Here is a 19,309-nt window from a genome sequence, read left to right as displayed (position 1 = left end):
ACCTATACCATTTTTTCCCAAGCTGCAAAGGAAGCCCGCAAAATAAAAAAAAGAACCACATGACTAGCGCATTCACGCGCAGCGAACATGCTGCTCTCAGCAGTGGCTTGAGCTAACCAAATCTGCTGTGGCCGCGACACGCCGGCTCCGTTGCAGCGGTAGGCCGATAGGTTAACGGTGGTTTCTTGGCCGCGTCAGCCATTTGGCGCGCGTGACGGTGCAAGTTGTACTGAGTGCGGGCCAAGAAACCACCGTTAACTTATCGGCCAGAATACAATCTGGCACGCATCTACGAAGTTTAGTTCTGGGTGACCATCTAGTCTTTGTATGCAAGAGATGATTTCAACTTCGTGAAGTAGTACGGAAAGCCGAGCTAGTTGGTACGAATTCATAGTGCAATAGCGCAAAAAACACAGGGACAAGTGTTCAATACCTTCCTGCATGACGAAAAATACCAGAGGGGCACTAACGCACCTTATCGTACCTAATTTGTAGAGCACTACATGCACTTCAATCTATTTCCAGTGTATTCCACAGAATAGAGAATTTTCATTACACTAAAGGGTTAGTTGATTCGGCGCAAAATGCTTATGTTCTGCAATAAAAAACAAACTAGCGCGACTAAGACGACTGGTCGACGGCACTGAACCTGCGGTCAGATTGTTTCAATGTTTGCCAACAGGGCGGCTACATTTATGGGCAGTGGTAACAGATATGCACCATATAAAGGAAACCACGCCAGGGCAAAAGTCACGGCGCCGATTTCTAAGCTTTGGAACTCGCAGAATCCGCGAAAAGAGTGCAAACACGCGACTACCTTCAACCAAAACTGAAGTGAACACATCACGGTATCGCAGTCAAGTTACCTTACTCGGTAGGCTTTGAACACATTTCTTGTAGTCGTTGGCGCAAATGTCACGGTATCGCACTCAAGTTACCTTACTCGGTAGGCTTTGTGATGTATAGGACGGCAACATGCTAGGTGTCGACGGAAGCCGGTCGAGTTGAAAGAAGCGTCCCAAATTCTTCGCAGGAGCAAATAAATGAAAGAATAACAGGACTGTGTATTATTAAAGCACTGCTCTCATCATCAGATTTCTTTCTCTACGAGAGTAACTATCTGCCGCTTTTTTGTTGGCCCGTTATCCGTTACTATACTGAAGCGCGTTCCTCATATTCATATTGTGGTTCTGGCACGTAAAACCCGATGAATTGTTATTACTCTTGAAGGCTTTTTATGCTAATGTCAAATTTCTGTATTACCACTCTACTCTGAACAAATGAAACTTCGTTGCCACCTGCAGCGGAACACGAGTGCCACAAAGAAAATATTACAACGCATAACTCACCTTCATTTAGAGCGCTGTTGGTTGAACCATGAGGCCTGGCTCCTGGTACGCAGACACCAAGCCATGACGATATACGCAGATGCTCGATCGGTGAATCGGTCGTCCAAGCACATCTGCAGGAACACGCGAAGTGCCCACCGCGGGAAGAAGCCGCACGGATCGTTGCCAACACCGAGTTAAACCGCTGTTACTTGTCGACCATGCGGCTTTGCCTTTTATACCAATGTCGCTCCCACACGCATGCGCAAACTGCTTCAAGAATGGAACATTCGTCACGCTTTTTTTTTTTTTTTTTTGCTGTTGTACGCAAAGTCTGGTCTGACATGAACGCTGTCAGAATCCAGTCGTAATTTGTTTTTTTATTTAAATTTTCGTTTTTATTTGCCCAGCAAGTGTCACAATTTCTTTGGGCTGATCGGCTGCCGATGTTGCCTGTACGCGCGACTGAAGAACAACGCACGCGCTTTTACGTGACCGTAGTGTAACTTCGTGCAGTTTGCATGTCTTAAAGGAGGGGTGACAGAAAATTTGTGAACCTCTTTTTTTTCTCCCAATCAGAGGTGACAGTCTCGTTAATAACGGCAACGAAACTCATTTGCCCCAGCGCGAGACGAATGTTTATTTATATGCTCGTATATTAGGACTTGAGGCAGTTTCGATTTCGAAAAGCACTCCAGGGTCCCGTGACGTAGCTGGCCTACTCGTTAAAGAAGTACTGACATGAATTTTAAACATTTTCGAATTGTTGCTCCAAATAAAAATTCGGCAGATCCCATGCTTTCTGGGAATCGGTTTTATGCGCAGCAGTCAGCGAGTACTTCTATGCTGTATTTTATGGCTTTGAGCCAAGCGTTACGAGGTTGATCAAGGTGATTTGTAAGTGTAGTAGCTGTGTGGACATATTGGGCTTACCAGGCACGTCGACAACACTGGCGTTTAAAGTGTAACTTATGGTGCGACGTAACGTCAGCCCTCACGTTAGAGTACATGCGCCAGTATTATCGAAACTAAATGCACTTTACGGTGCAATCATGGGAATATGATACGTAACTTTCCTTAATGTATTCTTCCGGGGTCGAGCAATCCTTCATTATAGCTTGCTGAACCATGGGAATACAAATGTAATGTTTATTAGACTGCTATAAAAGCGGAGCCAACACTGAAACCAGAGACGTTAACCTGACATGCCGCCTGTATCGTAGGAGTACATGTTTATTGCATTGTTATACAATCATATACCCAGCACTACAACCACAATTCATGTTGCACCGACATTACGCCTGCATTGGGTGTTTTTCCAAAGTAGCTTCTAGACCTGGCGTGGCTCTGTGGTAGAATGCCTGGCTGCCACGCAGAATACTTGGGTTCGATTCCTGCTGAGATCCTAGCTTTTATTATTTCCATTCGAGGTCAACGCTGCCGATGTCGGTTTTTCTTAATGCTCCGGCATTTAAATTACTAATGTGTGTTCTCGCCGTTCCTGGGTAGATATGAAGTGGCAATCACCTGTGGCGCATACCATTACACCGCGGCCCGTGGTAAACGGGTGTGTGCCACACGTGTCTGGAAGAAAGGGTTTGACGACGTACGCGACAGGATTTTCATAGTATTCATGTCATGGCCCGACAGTCATATTCGTCACACGCAAAAAAAAAAAAACAAACAATATATATATATATATATATATATATATATATATATATATGTATATATATATATATATATATATATATATAACGCCATAAATTTCCTTCAAAGTGCTGTAAAACGCTCCTGCATGAAAATGGGACTCTGTCAGTATTTTTTCGAGGAGTTATATACTACTGCCTGTAGTGAGCCCGCAATGAGAAAAAAAAACGACGTGTCGAATCACCTTACCCCGAAGAAACACAAGCGGAGGAGCAGTGATAAAATATTTTTTCCTGTGTCTGCAAATTTAACCGTGTTGCGTGCTCGGCTGTTTTGAGTCCTTAGAAGATCTCAAAATTATCAACCAGTGTTAGAACCTGCGCGAGAGCATGTAAATCGACACCAATAACTAAAAGGATAACCTACTCATGAAACGAAAATTCGCCGATGATGGGCTGGAGTGTTTGAGATAGACATTCCTAAGTCATGACAGGCAATTCACCGCTATTCGTAAAGCGGGATGTATACAACAATTGCGCATAGGTCGGCGAAAAAATTGGAGCTCACTCAGACTCACTGAAGAAATACATTTTGCTTCGAAGGCTCACTCGGACTCAGACTGACTAAATGTTTTATCAACCGGACTAACTCGGACTCAATCTCACCAACATATTACTCAGCCGGACTCTCTCAGACTCACACTCACGGCTTGACCTGTGTCTGAGTGAATCTGAGTGAGTCGATTCATGAGTCTGTTAGCGTTAAATTAGCTTTTTCGGTCATGGTGCCGATGCTCTTTAACGCCAATATCTCACGTAATCGGTGCTCTACGATGCCCCTTTTGATCTTGCACCATCAAACACGTATTATAAGTGGCTGAAATCATGCAAGGACAGTTTTATGAAATAGTCGACTCACACGAGATATATTATCAAGAACTTCCCGTGAAAGAGTTTCCACGGGGAGGGAGACCCCCCCCCCCCCCACACACACACACACACACGCCTCAAACCTCTGATCAATAAATATTGAGGTGGCGCATTAACGCTCGTGCGTTGACATATGTGTGAATAGACTTGGGTATAACGGTAAGCCGATATAAGACTGGTAGCAATGCTGAAGATGAGTAGATATGACCATAGGTCGGCATTAGACGGTCTAGCCCACTCAGACTCAGTCAAGAAATATATTTTGTGCTTAGGGCTCACTCGTACTCAGACTCGCCAGTATGTTTCTCAACCGAACGCACCTGCACTCAGGCTCACTAAAATTTTCCTCAGTCGAACTCACTCCGACTCAAACACACCAAAACATTACTTACCCGGACTCGCTCAGAGTCAGACTCATGGCCCGATCTGAGTCTGAATGAGTTTGAGTGAGTCGACTCATAAGTGAGTTTGCCAACCTGTGCAATATCGTATTATTGGTAGTAACATACGGGGCTGAAAACTTGAAGGATAACAAGGAAACTCGAGAAAAAAGTGAAGTACCACGCAATGTATGACGGAAGAAAAAAATGACCCGCATTAAGACACCGAATGATACGTAGAGAAAATAAGGGAACAAACAGGCGTTGCCGACATCCTAGTTAACATCATCAGAAAAAAGTGGACTTGGTCAGGTCACTAATACGAAGGACCGATAATTCATGTGCCGTTAGTGCGGCGTAATGGATACCAAGAGAACAAAAACGAAGTCAATGACAGCAGAGTGTTAGGTCGAGGTGATGAAATTAAGAATGTCGCAGGAATAAAGTGCAATCAACTGTCGCAGGATAGATAAAGTGCAATCAACTGTCGCAGAAGTGCAATCAACTGTCGCAGGAATTGTCAACTCAAAATTCTAATGTGATCGTTTACACTTAATTGTAATGGCAAAAATGAAAGCTCAGAAGCTTTCCATTGAAGCTGGTTCAACATTGTCTGCTCGGTGCACCGGTGTACGAACAATGAGCTACACAAGTATTAAGCCTCTAATCATGCTGTGGATTTCCCAACCTATGGCGCGAGGAAGAAAAAGAAACGCGGATACCATGAGAATAAATTGCTTGACTCGTATCCCACGAAGTAAAATGCACTGCATTGAAACATTTCACGTGCAACAGCAGCGCCAGAAGACAGCCTAGGGAGCAGAAGCAAGATTGGAGGGGCGGGATAAACATCCGCCGTGATGACTGCAATACGTCATCGCGAAGCAATAGCGTCCGTAATCTGGAAAAGTTCACATGCGCATAGCATGCGCATGTGAAATTTTCCAGATTACGTACGGACTAACTTATGCTTGCAATAGAACATTCCCAAGCTTAATTTCGGCGAAGCTAAGTGCGTGACACTCCTGCGTTAACGACGAAGCATAAATGTGTGGTTGTGTTCAACGGGTCGTATCTTTTTGCCCTCCAGTGACCCATGTCGGCGACTTTTGACTAATAAGTGTTAGTACTGCCCTCTGAATTTTGTGAATTGCTTATTGGTAGTATCGCGTGACTGAATTTGTGAAGATGAGGGACAGCGTAGTCAAAAGCACCGAATAGGTGTGCTATAGAGGTTGTCTGAACAGGAAAAACTCAGAGGGTCCCTTATGCAATCGCCTAAGACGACTCGAAGGCGAAAGCCATTTTCTTGTTCTTTTTCTTCTCGGTCGACGTGCTGATCCTCCCCTCCACCGTAACATTCAAAAGCTTTCCGAGTTCAACGTGCTTTTGCACTGCCTCCCGGATCGGAGGCACTACAAACTTTCTGCCACTGACATGGTTTTGCAGAGCCTCCGTGATCGGCCCGCCTTTAATCAAGTGACGATGCCCTTCGATGTCGCCACTACGATGTGTCAAATTCTGGCGATATGTGACGTCATGCTGACGTCATGTTACACTGAGGTCATGTGGCTTTTGGTACGCCGACACACACACACACACACACACACACACACACACACACACACACACACACACACACACACACACACACACACACACACACACACACACACACACACACACACACACACACACACACACATATATATATTCACTTGAGCATCATGTGACGCTGAACCCACTTTTATTACTTTTTTTTTGCATCCTTCAACGCCAACGCCGGTCTCGCGAAGTATCGAGAGATATTGCCAAATCTCGAAGACGCCGACGGTCAGTTTTCGCGTTTGATGAGGCATCTAAGGCTTTCGCCATAATAGGGGCCTCATACCGGTTAGCTGATATTTCGATGGGTGGTATATTCGTCAAAGGCGCCATATGTTTGGAAGGGTTGGTCATTGACGCCTTTGACTAAGATAGGCTCACCTACGAAAACATCAGCTAGCCTGCCTTATGCCCTTATTCCTCCCCTGCACTTCGGATTTTCTCACTATGATCAGTGCGCACTACAAATAAATGGGTAGTACACATCATTCTGTAGTGATTGTGTCTACAAAACATGAGTGGCTGCTTCGCAGAAGGGCGGCCAAAATTTGATACAGAAGGTCATGCCTTTCTGAGGGAGCCGGGCCGGCTTTCTGCGAATGTGGGCCACGGGCTGCAGCGCAGTGATCGAGCCAGTGACTATGACACGCAACTTCAGTTAACCCTCTAATCTGAGACGCTCAGTGACAACACTAGAATGGTGCCGCAATTAAAAATGGCGATAAACACATGCGGGGCCCATCACGTGCATATTACAACGTACTGAGGCTACAGTGTCCACAGGAAAGCGGGGAAAAAAAAATACGCTTGCGGACTCTTGCCGAGGCAAAGACATAGAGTGCCTGAGTTGTCAGTGGCGCTGATCTTCTGGAAATGCGGTAATAGGACAGTTCAACATCTTGCAACTCTTCCTACAATTAACTAATTTACAAAAAAATCATTCTTAAAATCTTAGCTAGATGGCATCTACAACTTTAGGTGCAATCGAAACAATGTCTTGCAAAGAACACGCACTTTTTTCACGGTAAACAAGCATTCATCACAGCGAAGAAGAAGACATGCATTTCGAGACTCTTGCAGTTGCCTTGTTTACATAGACAACAGAAAACTTTCAAAATGTAACAAATGTTTTCAATGGATTTCGTGAAGGGCCTGTTGACGTACGTTGTCACGTAAAGAAACATGTTTTTGTTTCCGTTTTTTTTTCCTGCTTTAAACAGGCCGCAATAGCTTGGTTTCAATCCATGATTCGCACAAATCTGCAGACTAGCAGATATCCATTGAGGCATTTAGGTGGGATCTGTCAGTTTATTTTATTTCATTTCATTTTCAGAAACACTGGGAAGAAAGGCGAGGGCGGGCTGTAAATTTTGTACTGTGCTTAGGAACATAAGTTATTTAGGGCGTACTTTATTATAAGTTTGAGAAAGGAAAGCCACACGGTTCAAACTATGGCGCCTAATTAAAATACTTCAACGAAAGCTACTGAATAATAATGAGTATTCAAATAAATTTGTGCCTTAGTTCTGTCGCTTATTGAACACGAAAAAGCGAAGTCTAGCGACTGTACCACACGGCTTGGCGCTTTCACCCAGTTGAGCAATATAATGGGTTTGTAAACTGACGCCAACGAAAATGAGGGAAGTCAAGCCTGAGTATGCACAGTCCGAAACGCACGACCATCATCATATTTTAAGATGGTATTATTTCTCAAAATTAGCTTCTATGATTCAAAATATGGCAGCGACAAAAGGCGTGCTCGCCAACTTTAAAAGGAACCAGGGGAGGCCAACGGCAGTACGATCGGACGAAAAATATTGAAGAAACTCGGAAAATATTCAAAGAAAAATGAGAGGAAGGGCAGGACGCCTTTTCCAGATTCCGTCGTCTTGAAGAAGGACCGAGCCACTTTGCAACAAAACTAGTGCTCATTCACAGTTGAGCAGCGCGCCGCCCGCTCGTCGCATGCGTTGCGGTTATCAGTCGGCGATTGCCGGTTCGCGCGCGGTCGTGAAAGCCGATATTGTCGTCTGTCTTTGTGTCCGCTACGCTGTCGGAGTCATAGCGGGAATTACGAATCTTTAAGGCCCGTACACCACGTGGTGCCAAAAACCGCGAACTGAAAGCGATGTCCGGAATTGCTGGGTATGGCCAATTTTGGTATATACCAAGTTAAGGGATTGACCAGGCATCGAACACATAAAGACCATGCGCGCGCGCAATCGCACTGAAAGTACGCCGCGCGTTCGAAGAAAAAAAAAATGAAAAAGTGCTCAAGGTCACGAGGCGCCCGTCACGCACCTTCTTCCCCCTGCCACCCCTCTCTGCTTAGCTTCCAGCGCTTTCGTCAGGACGAGAGAATAGAGAAAGCAATTACAGCGTGCGACAAATCTTTGTAACTCCGCCTGTACTGGACGGATTCTAAAAATTTTTGCGGTTATCGAGTCGGAAGCAAATAAGGTCCTTTAATGAAGCCATTCCATGGCTACTTGGAAAAGTGTTGCAGGGCGAATTTGCCAGCACTGCCAATTTGCTGGCAGAGTTATCGTTGTATAATATTGCTTTTGTTGGCACTTAATAGCCGTTACCCTTCCCAGTAATGCATTCCTTATTTTATTCTTGTATGAGCTAAGTTTGGCGCGCAAGCGGAGCTCGTACGCAGTCGAAGCGGCACTCATGTAATGTGAGCGCCCGTAGCATCGAGCGGCCGCTGCTGCGGGTTTGTCAAGCGGCTGATCGCGAAACAAAGCTTGTTGAACCATGACACCTGGCTGCGCATTTGTTGTTGTGGAGCTGCTGCTTTGAGATTACGTCACGTAAAATTGCTTTGAACAACTTTTATCTGATTCTCAGCACATAACGAACGGCGCGGCCGCTAGGCTGACTTGGTCACATGTGACGCATTATAACTGGTTGGCAAACTAAATAATGCAACGTTTTTTTTTACGCAGAATGATAGACGACGTCCTTGACTTCAATCAGAGGGATTAAAAAAAATATCGAGAATGGTATTTTTGAGAAAAGTATTTCCAAACTTCGGCGTTTCTGGTGAATCACTTACGTTTCAGCACAATTATGGAGTAAGACGGAGGGCGATGAAACCAAGAAAATTACTTTAAAATAGAGCGCAAACATCGAAGTTGATATGTACTGATTTTTATTATCCTCAGTTTAACTTGTTTGCAGCAATAAATTCCTGAAATGTAGGTATTTTGTGCGGTTTGCCGTGTTTGTGATTTTTTTTGTGAAATGTGCTTTCACAGGTAAGAAAAATAATAGACTCATATGATTGTATTTCGCTTGTTCTTTGGAGGGAATAAACATTGTGACCAAGAAGTGCACCGTTTTTCTCTAGGTGCGCTCACAATTGAGAAATCGCTAATTGGCGGGAAAGTGTTTTGCGCCGCCAATATTTATATAATCTTTTTTAGGCAAAGTTTTTTTTTTCACGAAACCAACTTCGAAACCATTGTTCTGGGTCTAATGCTTAGGCCTAGAGTGAGTTTCATCAAAATCTGGAAAGGTGACCGGGACGTCGTGTTCGATCTTATCTGGACACACCCAGAACCGAAAAGTAATCGCAATAATTAACATCGTTAAAAATGCTTCGGATACATGAGACTGACACCCGAGCCGCGCAAGAGAGGGCGCCACCGCCTCTCCGAGTGAGCAATTGCTCCTACCCCGGCACTTCGCGGGCGCTTCGTCGCTGCATCTGAAGGGCAAAACAACCAGACGGAACTCCCCGCAGACGACACGTATCTCAACTGCCGTAACAAGCAGGAACTCGATAAAGCGCAGCAAAAAGTAGCGCGCATATGGCACACCGAGCTTGCGAATCTCCCTAACAAGATTGTACTCGTGCCGGGGAACCCGTACATACCTAACTCAAACACTGACGCCATCGGCGGTTTGGTAAACGGAGCAGTCGGAACTCTACGAACGGGAATCGCTTTGTGCCCGCGCTACTCACTTCGTCAGGTTTCACGGTAGTGGAGCTGCACTTAGCGCAGGATTTAGAACTGCACCAATCGCTACACAAGAAGGGCATTTCTTTGTACAACATTCCAATTCTTTGCTATCGCATTCGATTCTTCGACCTTGAGGCGAAACTGTGTGTTTTTTAAATACTTACGCTGCTCCGCGGCAGCTTTCCATACATTTAGCACCAGTGGATCGTCTTCTTCAGCTTCTTCCTTATCGACTCATTTTTACGCCTTCGCAAAGACAAAGCGAGTGTCACACGAACGCCGGTACTTAAAAGTCTTTAAATAACGCGAATGCCGCAAAGATTAAGTGGGCGCGAAGCTCGCGCGCCTCGATCCACGAGGCGCGCGGGTGGTCATGTAAATTTCGGCTGAGTCACGCGAACGCTGCCTTTTGAACAGCGGAGCTGTTTAAGCTCGCCGTAATTTGTCCGTGGGAAACAGAAATGATCACCACAATGAAGCGGCACGCACTCTCTTTGTCCTCCTCTTCATCGTCATCGTATTCTTCGTCTTCTGCTTCACTCCTACGACACGTACGACGATTTATATGGCACGGGATAAAATAACCTGACGGACAAGAGAACGAATACAGAGAGAAAGAAAGAGAGCAAGAGAGAAAGGAAGAAAAAAGATGCAAAGAAAAATAAATTTTTGGCGAAACGAATTTCTTGGCGAGGCGGTATTCGAACCCGTGTACTCAGGATCCGAAGACGAGCATCGTAACCACTGGACTATACAGGTACGCTAGCGGAGCATAGCATAGCCTTGTATAGTATAGTATAGCAACAAGGTTGGGAAAGGGAAGTGATGGTGAGAAGAGATGTGAGTGTGAAGAGGAGGGACAGGATGAGGGAAGAGAGTAAAAGTTAGCATTGAAATAATGAGAAAGAGAGAATTAGAGGGAAAGAAAGAGAGAAAGAAACGAAGGGAAGAAATAAGGAGAAAAATAGAAGGAGCAAGAAATAGAAAGAGAGAAATAAATAAATAGCCATAAAGAGAGAAAAAAAATACATAAAATCAGGAAGAGAGAAATAGAAAGAAAGAGAGGAAGAACGAAAAAAAAAGAGAAACTAAAAGGAAACGAAGAAGGCCGCCTTCAGGCTGGACACTACTAGTGCGAAGTTGCCTTAATTTTTTTCCAGGGGGCGTCACATGGCACGTGACCTTTGCACGAGGCGGCAGATTACCAATAAACCCTCGTGTGCTAACCTGAGGCATTAAGTCTGCGCTGGCGACGCCCTCGTTATGGACGAACGAAAGAAGGGGAGTTTTTTCGAGAGTCTCGTTTATTGTTAGACACAACCAAACGAATCGAAGAGACACTTAGGTCAGGGAAACCATAGAGGACGTTAATTGTTGTGTTTAACTGTAGTGTACGAGTCGTGACGCAAAGTAAAATGAATTAAAGTGGGCGAAAAATCACCCGTTCCATCAGTTGGATCACCGAGTGAACGGGTGTCTTTCTGTAACCTAACACTAATCTTCATCTACCTTGCGTTAATGCTGCGGGCATGGTACTTCCGGATTACGAACGGCGTGAGTGCTATCAGAAGAAATAAAATGCTGTTAAGAATAGCAGTCGGCACGCGGTTTTCAGTAAAGGAAATGCAGGCAAGCCCCATATCCCGCAGAGTGGCAAAGTGGGTACGGTGCCCGAATGCTGACCCGAAGGTCGCGGGATCGAGTTCCGGCCGCGGCGGCCGCATTCCGATGGAAGGGAAATGCTATACTCGCGGACAACTTTTCTTGGCAATGAAGGAAAGGCTACGGGGGCGGAGCTACTGCACATATACTGCTCGGCGAAGTAGTCCGATTCGGCGCACGTTTCGAATTTAGTTTTGGTTTGTGAACCTTCGGTACCTCCTGTGACGGCCATTTGATTATTTGAGCGGCCGTCACAGGCTTACACAGCCATTTGTTAGTAAAATTTGCCACAAGCTCCCTCGGCGAGTCTTCGGAAAAGCTGGAGGGTGACGAGCGCTCACCTGAAGACTACCATACGCCATTTTCATCACTACGGCGTATAGCATGATCATTTGGTTGTTTTAGGACGTATGACCCCAACGATTATTGTCCACAAAGCAAAAACAGGTTACGGTTGTCGTAAATAAGAGAGATGCCCTAAATACGCTTCCTCTCTTTCTTTTTGAGAGTGAGGTAGACGTCATTGCTTTTCAGCATGTTATTGTAGATGCGTGCGCAGCACGCTCACCCGCCTAGTTTCTTCTTCGGCATCTCGAATGAGGTAAAATGTCTTGCCGTAAACTACAGCAGTCGTAAACATTCCAGCTAGGAATTGACAATCATCATAGATAACTATAAACTTCGAGAAAAGACGTCAAATTCCTAGAATACCCATAGAGTAACAGAAAATGACAAGAGTGGACACACGAGCCTATAAGCGGCGGAGCTACGCAGCTTCTCGCCAGCCGTTAGACGGCAGGACGTCACTCCCTGTTTCCAAGAGAACGCGCGTACTAGTTATCTACTGCAGTACCTTTTCTGGGTCACGATACATCTACTTGTCTTTGTCGGACTATGTGGCTGCGGCAGTGGCTTCCGCTGGCTCGCAGTGCGGCTCTAAATCCGTCTTTATCGTCTGCGATTGGACAGTTCGAAATCATCGATTGGTAGCTGTCATGACCATATATGGTCAGGATTGCCGGCATGGCAAGACGACGCGACATGAGCGGCAACGCATACAAAATTGGCTCTACCTGCTCCGTGGAATTCGCTGGGATCGTCTGCCGGGAAGTCACCCTGCTCTTCGGCTGCTTGGTAAGAACGCCTTCGTTAGGTTCTTTTTTCCCTTCATTACTTTGCAATGTATTTGTCGCTACAGCTTTAAGTTGACATTTGACGCACTTTGTGTTTTAGCGCCGAAAGCTTCTTTGTGCTTCACGCTTCGCGTATGATGCTCGTGAATTGCTTAGCATTAAGAAATAGCAACTTGAAATGCTGCGCAGCACGTTAGCGAAGAAATCGTTTCTTGGCGCCAAAAATGAGTCGCCGCTTGCGTCGTAAGGTTTTTTTTTTTTTTGTGCATACAATGCCGTTACACGCAGTTCTAATTCACTGCATGGGTGTGCAAATGTGTGAAAGAGTGCAGTTATGCTTAGAATCGTTATTTGTGGTATTCGCAGTTTGCTTGACGCCTATGTTAAGAGCCGAATTAGAGAGAACTTGAGAAATGAGAACAGTGTTCGTTGGCCTCGTTATATTCTCGTTAAATACTGCCTCAGTAGTTCATGCACCGAAGGTTGCTTTGTTTTCACTGCGGCAACTGCTTGGGACTGTTTTTCGCGAAAGGGCGCTGAGAAGTGCGTCGGAGACAATTTTTGCGAAGGCCAGAGAAAATACGGTAAACTTTTTCTCTTTTTCCAGGTCATGCCGTCCGGAGTCAAATACTACGGCAGCTACTGCTGCGCTGCGTGGTGCAACAACAACGGCAGGACAGGGAGAGAGCGTGGTACTAAGTGGTTCAGGATTCCGCGAGACGACAGGTAGCCCTTTGCACCTTTCCAAGATGTAATTTTGAAGTTGTGGTTGTCATTAGCTAACTATCAGAGTATGTCCGTATCTTTCGCACTATTTTGCCGTTCAGCTAGTTAGTGTTTGGATGGTCATACATATTCTTAATTCGCTTAAATCGAGTGGCCCCTTTTCACTCTGAAAACTCGTCCCCTTTTCACTCTGAAATCCCCTTTTCCTCTGTGATGCTAATGCTGTCTTCTGCACTTTTATTGTATTGTGGGAATTTTCTAAATATCGCCTATTTATTCCTACTGTGCAATTTCTCAACATGTGGCAGCTGTCTTGCATTGTGCAGTGCACCCATCTTTTGTATGTGCTTACTGAGAATGTGACTTGAAATAAAATGTTTCGTCTCTCCCAACGATTGTCATGTCTGCATAACCAATGGCATTGTGTGCTCGCCTATCTGGAGGCTACTTATGCATGCATAACACGTTAAAAAAAAAATATATATATATATATATATATATATATATATATATATATATATATATATAATGGGCTCGGTGGCACCGCCCGGAGCAGAATGACTTACTTCGTGCTATTCCTCGTACAGATGCAGCTGGGGTTATGCGGCGGCAGCGGTGGTTGCCCTCCCATTGCGGCAAAGGCGACGGCATCAACGGAGCCGGTCGAGCTACCACGCACCTCGACTGCGCAGGGCGCATCACCGGTACTCATCCCGCTGTGTTCAAGACACGTGGATTCTCGGCGGCCTGGGTTACGTCTGCATCAACCATTCGGCTTACCAGCGACATCTGGATCATCGGCGGATCAGCTTAAAAGGAGGCCCAGCAGTCACGCGCAACTTAATGGGCTCGGTGGCACCGCCCGGAGCAGAATGACTTACTTCGTGCTAATCCTCGTACAGATGCAGCTGGGGTTATGCGGCGGCAGCGGTGGTTGCCCTCCCATTGCGGCAAAGGCGACGGCATCAACGGAGCCGGTCGAGCTACCACGCACCTCGACTGCGCAGGGCGCATCACCGGTACTCATCCCGCTGTGTTCAAGACACGTGGATTCTCGGCGGCCTGGGTTACGTCTGCATCAACCATTCGGCTTACCAGCGACATCTGGATCATCGGCGGATCAGCTTAAAAGGAGGCCCAGCAGTCACGCGCAACTTAATGGGCTCGGTGGCACCGCCCGGAGCAGAATGACTTACTTCGTGCTAATCCTCGTACAGATGCAGCTGGGGTTATGCGGCGGCAGCGGTGGTTGCCCTCCCATTGCGGCAAAGGCGACGGCATCAACGGAGCCGGTCGAGCTACCACGCACCTCGACTGCGCAGGGCGCATCACCGGTACTCATCCCGCTGTGTTCAAGACACGTGGATTCTCGGCGGCCTGGGTTACGTCTGCATCAACCATTCGGCTTACCAGCGACATCTGGATCATCGGCGGATCAGCTTAAAAGGAGGCCCAGCAGTCACGCGCAACTTAATGGGCTCGGTGGCACCGCCCGGAGCAGAATGACTTACTTCGTGCTATTCCTCGTACAGGTTGGTAACAAATGGTGTTCTTGTACTTGCGTTAAGAGTAACAATGTTTGTCTGGTAGTGCTACCGAGCCCACAGTGCGTACTGCTTTCTGGTTTGCAATCATTGCGTGTTATTGTTATGCTATTGCAACTGAGTGGCGATGTTGAGCAAAACCCCGGCCCCGACAAAATAGATGAAATATTGCGCGCTGTAAAAGAAATTAGAACTTCGCACTCAGCCCTGGAATCTGGTTTGATGAACGTACAGCAGAGGCTTTCACAAATTGAAGTTACTCTATTGTCACTTAAGCAATATCACGAGAAAGTTGATAAGTGTGAAGCGACTGTGCACGCTATGCGCAGCGAGGTTGCCCAAATGACGATAAAAATCGATGAACTGGAAAACAGGAGCCGACGTAATAACATCGTCATATATGGTGTGAAAGAACCCGATAAAGAAAATCCTGCAGCACTTGAAGCACTTGTAACAAAAGATATATTGCATGACATTCTAGGAGTTCAGGTAAAAACAGTGGAACGTGTGCATCGAATTGGTCTCAAGAAGGCAGATAGACAGCGGCCGATCATACTACGCTTTTATGATTTTGCAGAAAAAATGACAGTTCTTCACAATTGTTCGAAATTGAAAGGAAGCGAAATTTCTATTTCTGAAGACTTTTCTGCACGAATCCGTGACGTGCGCAGAAAACTATGGAAAGCCTCAGCAGACAATCGGAGTAACGGCGACAAGTCACACTCCTTTACGACAAAATAAAGATCAATGATAACTTGTACGCTTGGAATAATGTTGAGAACAAAATTATACCATTAGGGCGCTCGAAAGTTAGTCACAGCGAACGCTAGCACTTCTAGAGACTGACCATTACAATGTACAACGCCACTGACGTTACTGTGCTTCAATGCGAGGAGCATTGTCAACAAACTTGATAAATTTGAAGAACTACTATTATTGTACAGCCCAGATGTGATTGTCATCACAGAGACGTGGTTAAACTCTGATATCCACAATTCTGAAGTGGTTCCTCACTCATACGTACTTTTTCGCGCAGACCGAGACGGTCGTGGTGGGGGTGTTGCCATTGCGGTTAAGCGGCATCTCTCTCCTACTGTGATAAATGGTATCGCCCATCATGAGAGCGTATGGTGTGCAATAAAGGTCAATGATGCCACTTTACTCATAGGCGGTGTGTACAGACGCCCGGCTGCTCCGGACAGCTTTCTTGTAGAACTGTACGACTTTCTGCACAGCCGCGTCACCCAAAGGACCAAACTAATCTTAGCCGGGGACTTTAACTTGGGCGGAATCGACTGGGACAACTTGCTATCTGGCAGTAAAGAAATCAAAAGTTGTGATCTCCTATTCGATATCATGCATAGTTTTTCATTAGTTCAATCCGTGCGTCAGCCAACACGAGTCCAGGGACAATCATGCTCAGTATTAGATCTTGTCTTTGTTTCGGCAGATTTAACACCCGAAGTTAGCGTAGAACAGGGTATTTCCGACCATAAGATAATTTTGATGACATTTGATGGTCTTGGTACGGCTGCTAGGCGCCCTAATACTGACACTAAAATCGTAGTTAAAGATTACATGAAGGCAAACGATGAAAGTATTATTGATTATCTAGAAATGATGCAGGATGACTTCGGTGATAGCACATTGACTGCGAGTGACCTATGGTTAAAATTAAAAAATGGGATTAATCATTGCGAAAATTCGTTCATTCCTAGCAAGGTAAAAAAATAAAGCGAAAAACGCCCTGGATTACCAGAACCATCAAACATTTGAAAAGGAAGGTGCAAAGAATGCGTAAGAAAAAGCAAAGTTCCACCTTGGTTAGTCAGCTATCGCGAGAGCTGAAGGAAATGTTAAGACACGCGAGGGAGAACTTTTTCGCTAGCACATTGACTGAATTCATGATAAATCAGCCTCGGAAATTTTGGCGGTACATGTCAAAACCGGAAGACTCTGCCAGCGAGTTGGAAATTGACGGTGTAATTGTTGATGACGCGTGTGCTATCGCCAATTCATTCAACACATATTTTCAGTCTGTTTTCTCCCGTGGTTACGTCGCCAATATGCCTTTGCCAGAGCATGAGTCGTTGATGCCTGATATCTTCATAACAGAGTCCGGCATCCTCAACTTGCTACTAAATATAGATGTCAAAAAATCGTCTGGGCCTGATAATTTATCAAACACTTTCCTCAAGCGATACGCGGGTCAACTTTCCCCTCTCTTGCACAAAATTTTAATGCCTCACTTGAATCGGCAGTACTTCCCGCTGACTGGTTGTGTGCAAAGGTAGTACCAATTCACAAAGGTGGAAACAAGCACCTGCTAGACACATACAGGCCAATATCCCTGACCAGCACATGTTGCAAGTTAATGGAGCACATAATTAATAAGGCGGTAATGACATACCTAGAGGAAAATACCTTATTATATTCTATGCAACATGGCTTCAGACAAGGACTGTCAACTACCACTCAACTTGCAGAAATAATACATGACTTTGCGGTTACAATCGATTCAGGACTGCAAGCTGACGCGATTTTTATAGATTTTTCGAAGGCTTTCGATCGCGTCCCACACAATTTATTGATTCACAAACTTAAATCACTAGGAATTAACTCCAAAGTCGTCTCATGGATTGAAGCCTACCTCTGTTACCGTTCCCAGTTCGTTTATGTAAATAATGCAAAATCAGACCATCTTGCCGTTTTTTCAGGGGTCCCACAAGGATCAGTTTTGGGGGCCAACTCTATTTTTAGTGTACATAAATGACATCTACTCATGTATGGAAACCGGGGTGAAAATAAGGCTCTTCGCAGATGACTGCGTCATTTACACATCTGCTAGGACAGTCGATGATCAGATAAAACTTAATAAGTGTTTAGAAAATATCAGCACTTGATGCAAAAAATGGGGCATGCAAATTAACACAAAGAAAACCATGTACATGACAATCACTCGTAAAAAAGAACCTTTACCCTTCACATACACACTAATGAACGATCGCGTGGAACGAGTTGACTCGGTTAAGTATCTAGGTATTACGATAACAAAATCGCTCAAGTGGGACATACACATTAGTAATGTTTGCGCTAAAGCGTTTAAACAACTTGCATTTTTAAGAAGAAAACTAGCAACGGCTTCCCCCTCGGTGAAATTAACCGCTTATAAAACTCTGGTCAGGCCTATATTGGAATACGGCAGCATAGTATGGAACCCGTATCAAAAATACTTGTGCCTCGCGTTAGAAAAGATTCAGAACCGGGCCATCAGGTTTATATACACAAAGTATTCCAGACATGACAGCGTCACCGCGCTTCGCATCGAATCTGGTATACCCACGCTCGCTTGTCGGAGGAAGATTGCGTGTTTGAAATTTCTTTATTTGATTTATCACGACCTGACAAAGTTAACCAAGTCCGACTACTTGGGGCCGCCCGGACGTCGTTCTAGTAGAACCAACCATGTCAAATGTATTAGGCCAATTATTTCCCGTTGTAACACATTGAAATGCTCTTTTTTTCCTTCAAAAATAGAACTATGGAATTCACTTCCAACTGATATTGTTTGTTCGCAATCTGTGGCTGCTTTTGTATCGGCACTCGAGTTGCACCTTGAGTCGTTATCGCAACCATGACTACGATGTGTAGCATGTTATCAAACCTACCGCATACTCAGTATCTACGCGTTTTCTGTCCTTGTACTGTAGCTGCAGCTTTTCTCTTTCTTTTTTTTATGCTCAATTTTTTGCACATGGTGTTGAGTGTTTACGATGACATGTTATTGAGTGTATACGCGTGCGCGAATATGGCTCACTGCGTCGCTTATTTGTCATTTTTGTATAACGTGGCTTTTAATTAGGTGCCCAATGTGGATGCTGACTTCTTTTATTTTTTATTTTATTTTTATTATTTTATTTTTATTATTTTTTGACAGAGCTTGTCTATTGTATTTAGTTGTTCCTGTGTCGTTCTTGATCTCATCTGTCTTCTTTAAATGGATACTTTGGCAGTACTTTTTGTATGCCCACTCCTGTATGAGCCTTCGGCTTACAGTATTAATAAATAAAAAATTAAAAAAAATATATATATATGACCTCCGAGACAATCACACGAACAAAGGTGGTCTCGGAGGCCGTGTAATTTTAGCTATAACTAAATAATGACCTCTGAGATCGGCATTTTTAATTTTTTTTTGCAATTTCCGATCTCTGAGGCGGCTGTTAGGATTCCCCACTTCCGTTTGGTGCGCTGCGAACCCAAATCAGCCGCAGGGGTCTACGGGAGTGTCCTCTCTTAACCTTTTTTTGTATTACTCTATGGAATACCTTCACAGTAACGCAGTTCTCGGTGTAATTACACTGAGATGCATGCTCTCTAG

The sequence above is a fragment of the Rhipicephalus sanguineus genome, chromosome 1, assembly GCF_013339695.2.
Source record: "Rhipicephalus sanguineus isolate Rsan-2018 chromosome 1, BIME_Rsan_1.4, whole genome shotgun sequence".
Lineage (NCBI taxonomy): Eukaryota > Metazoa > Arthropoda > Arachnida > Ixodida > Ixodidae > Rhipicephalus > Rhipicephalus sanguineus.
This window is presented reverse-complemented; position numbering follows the sequence as displayed.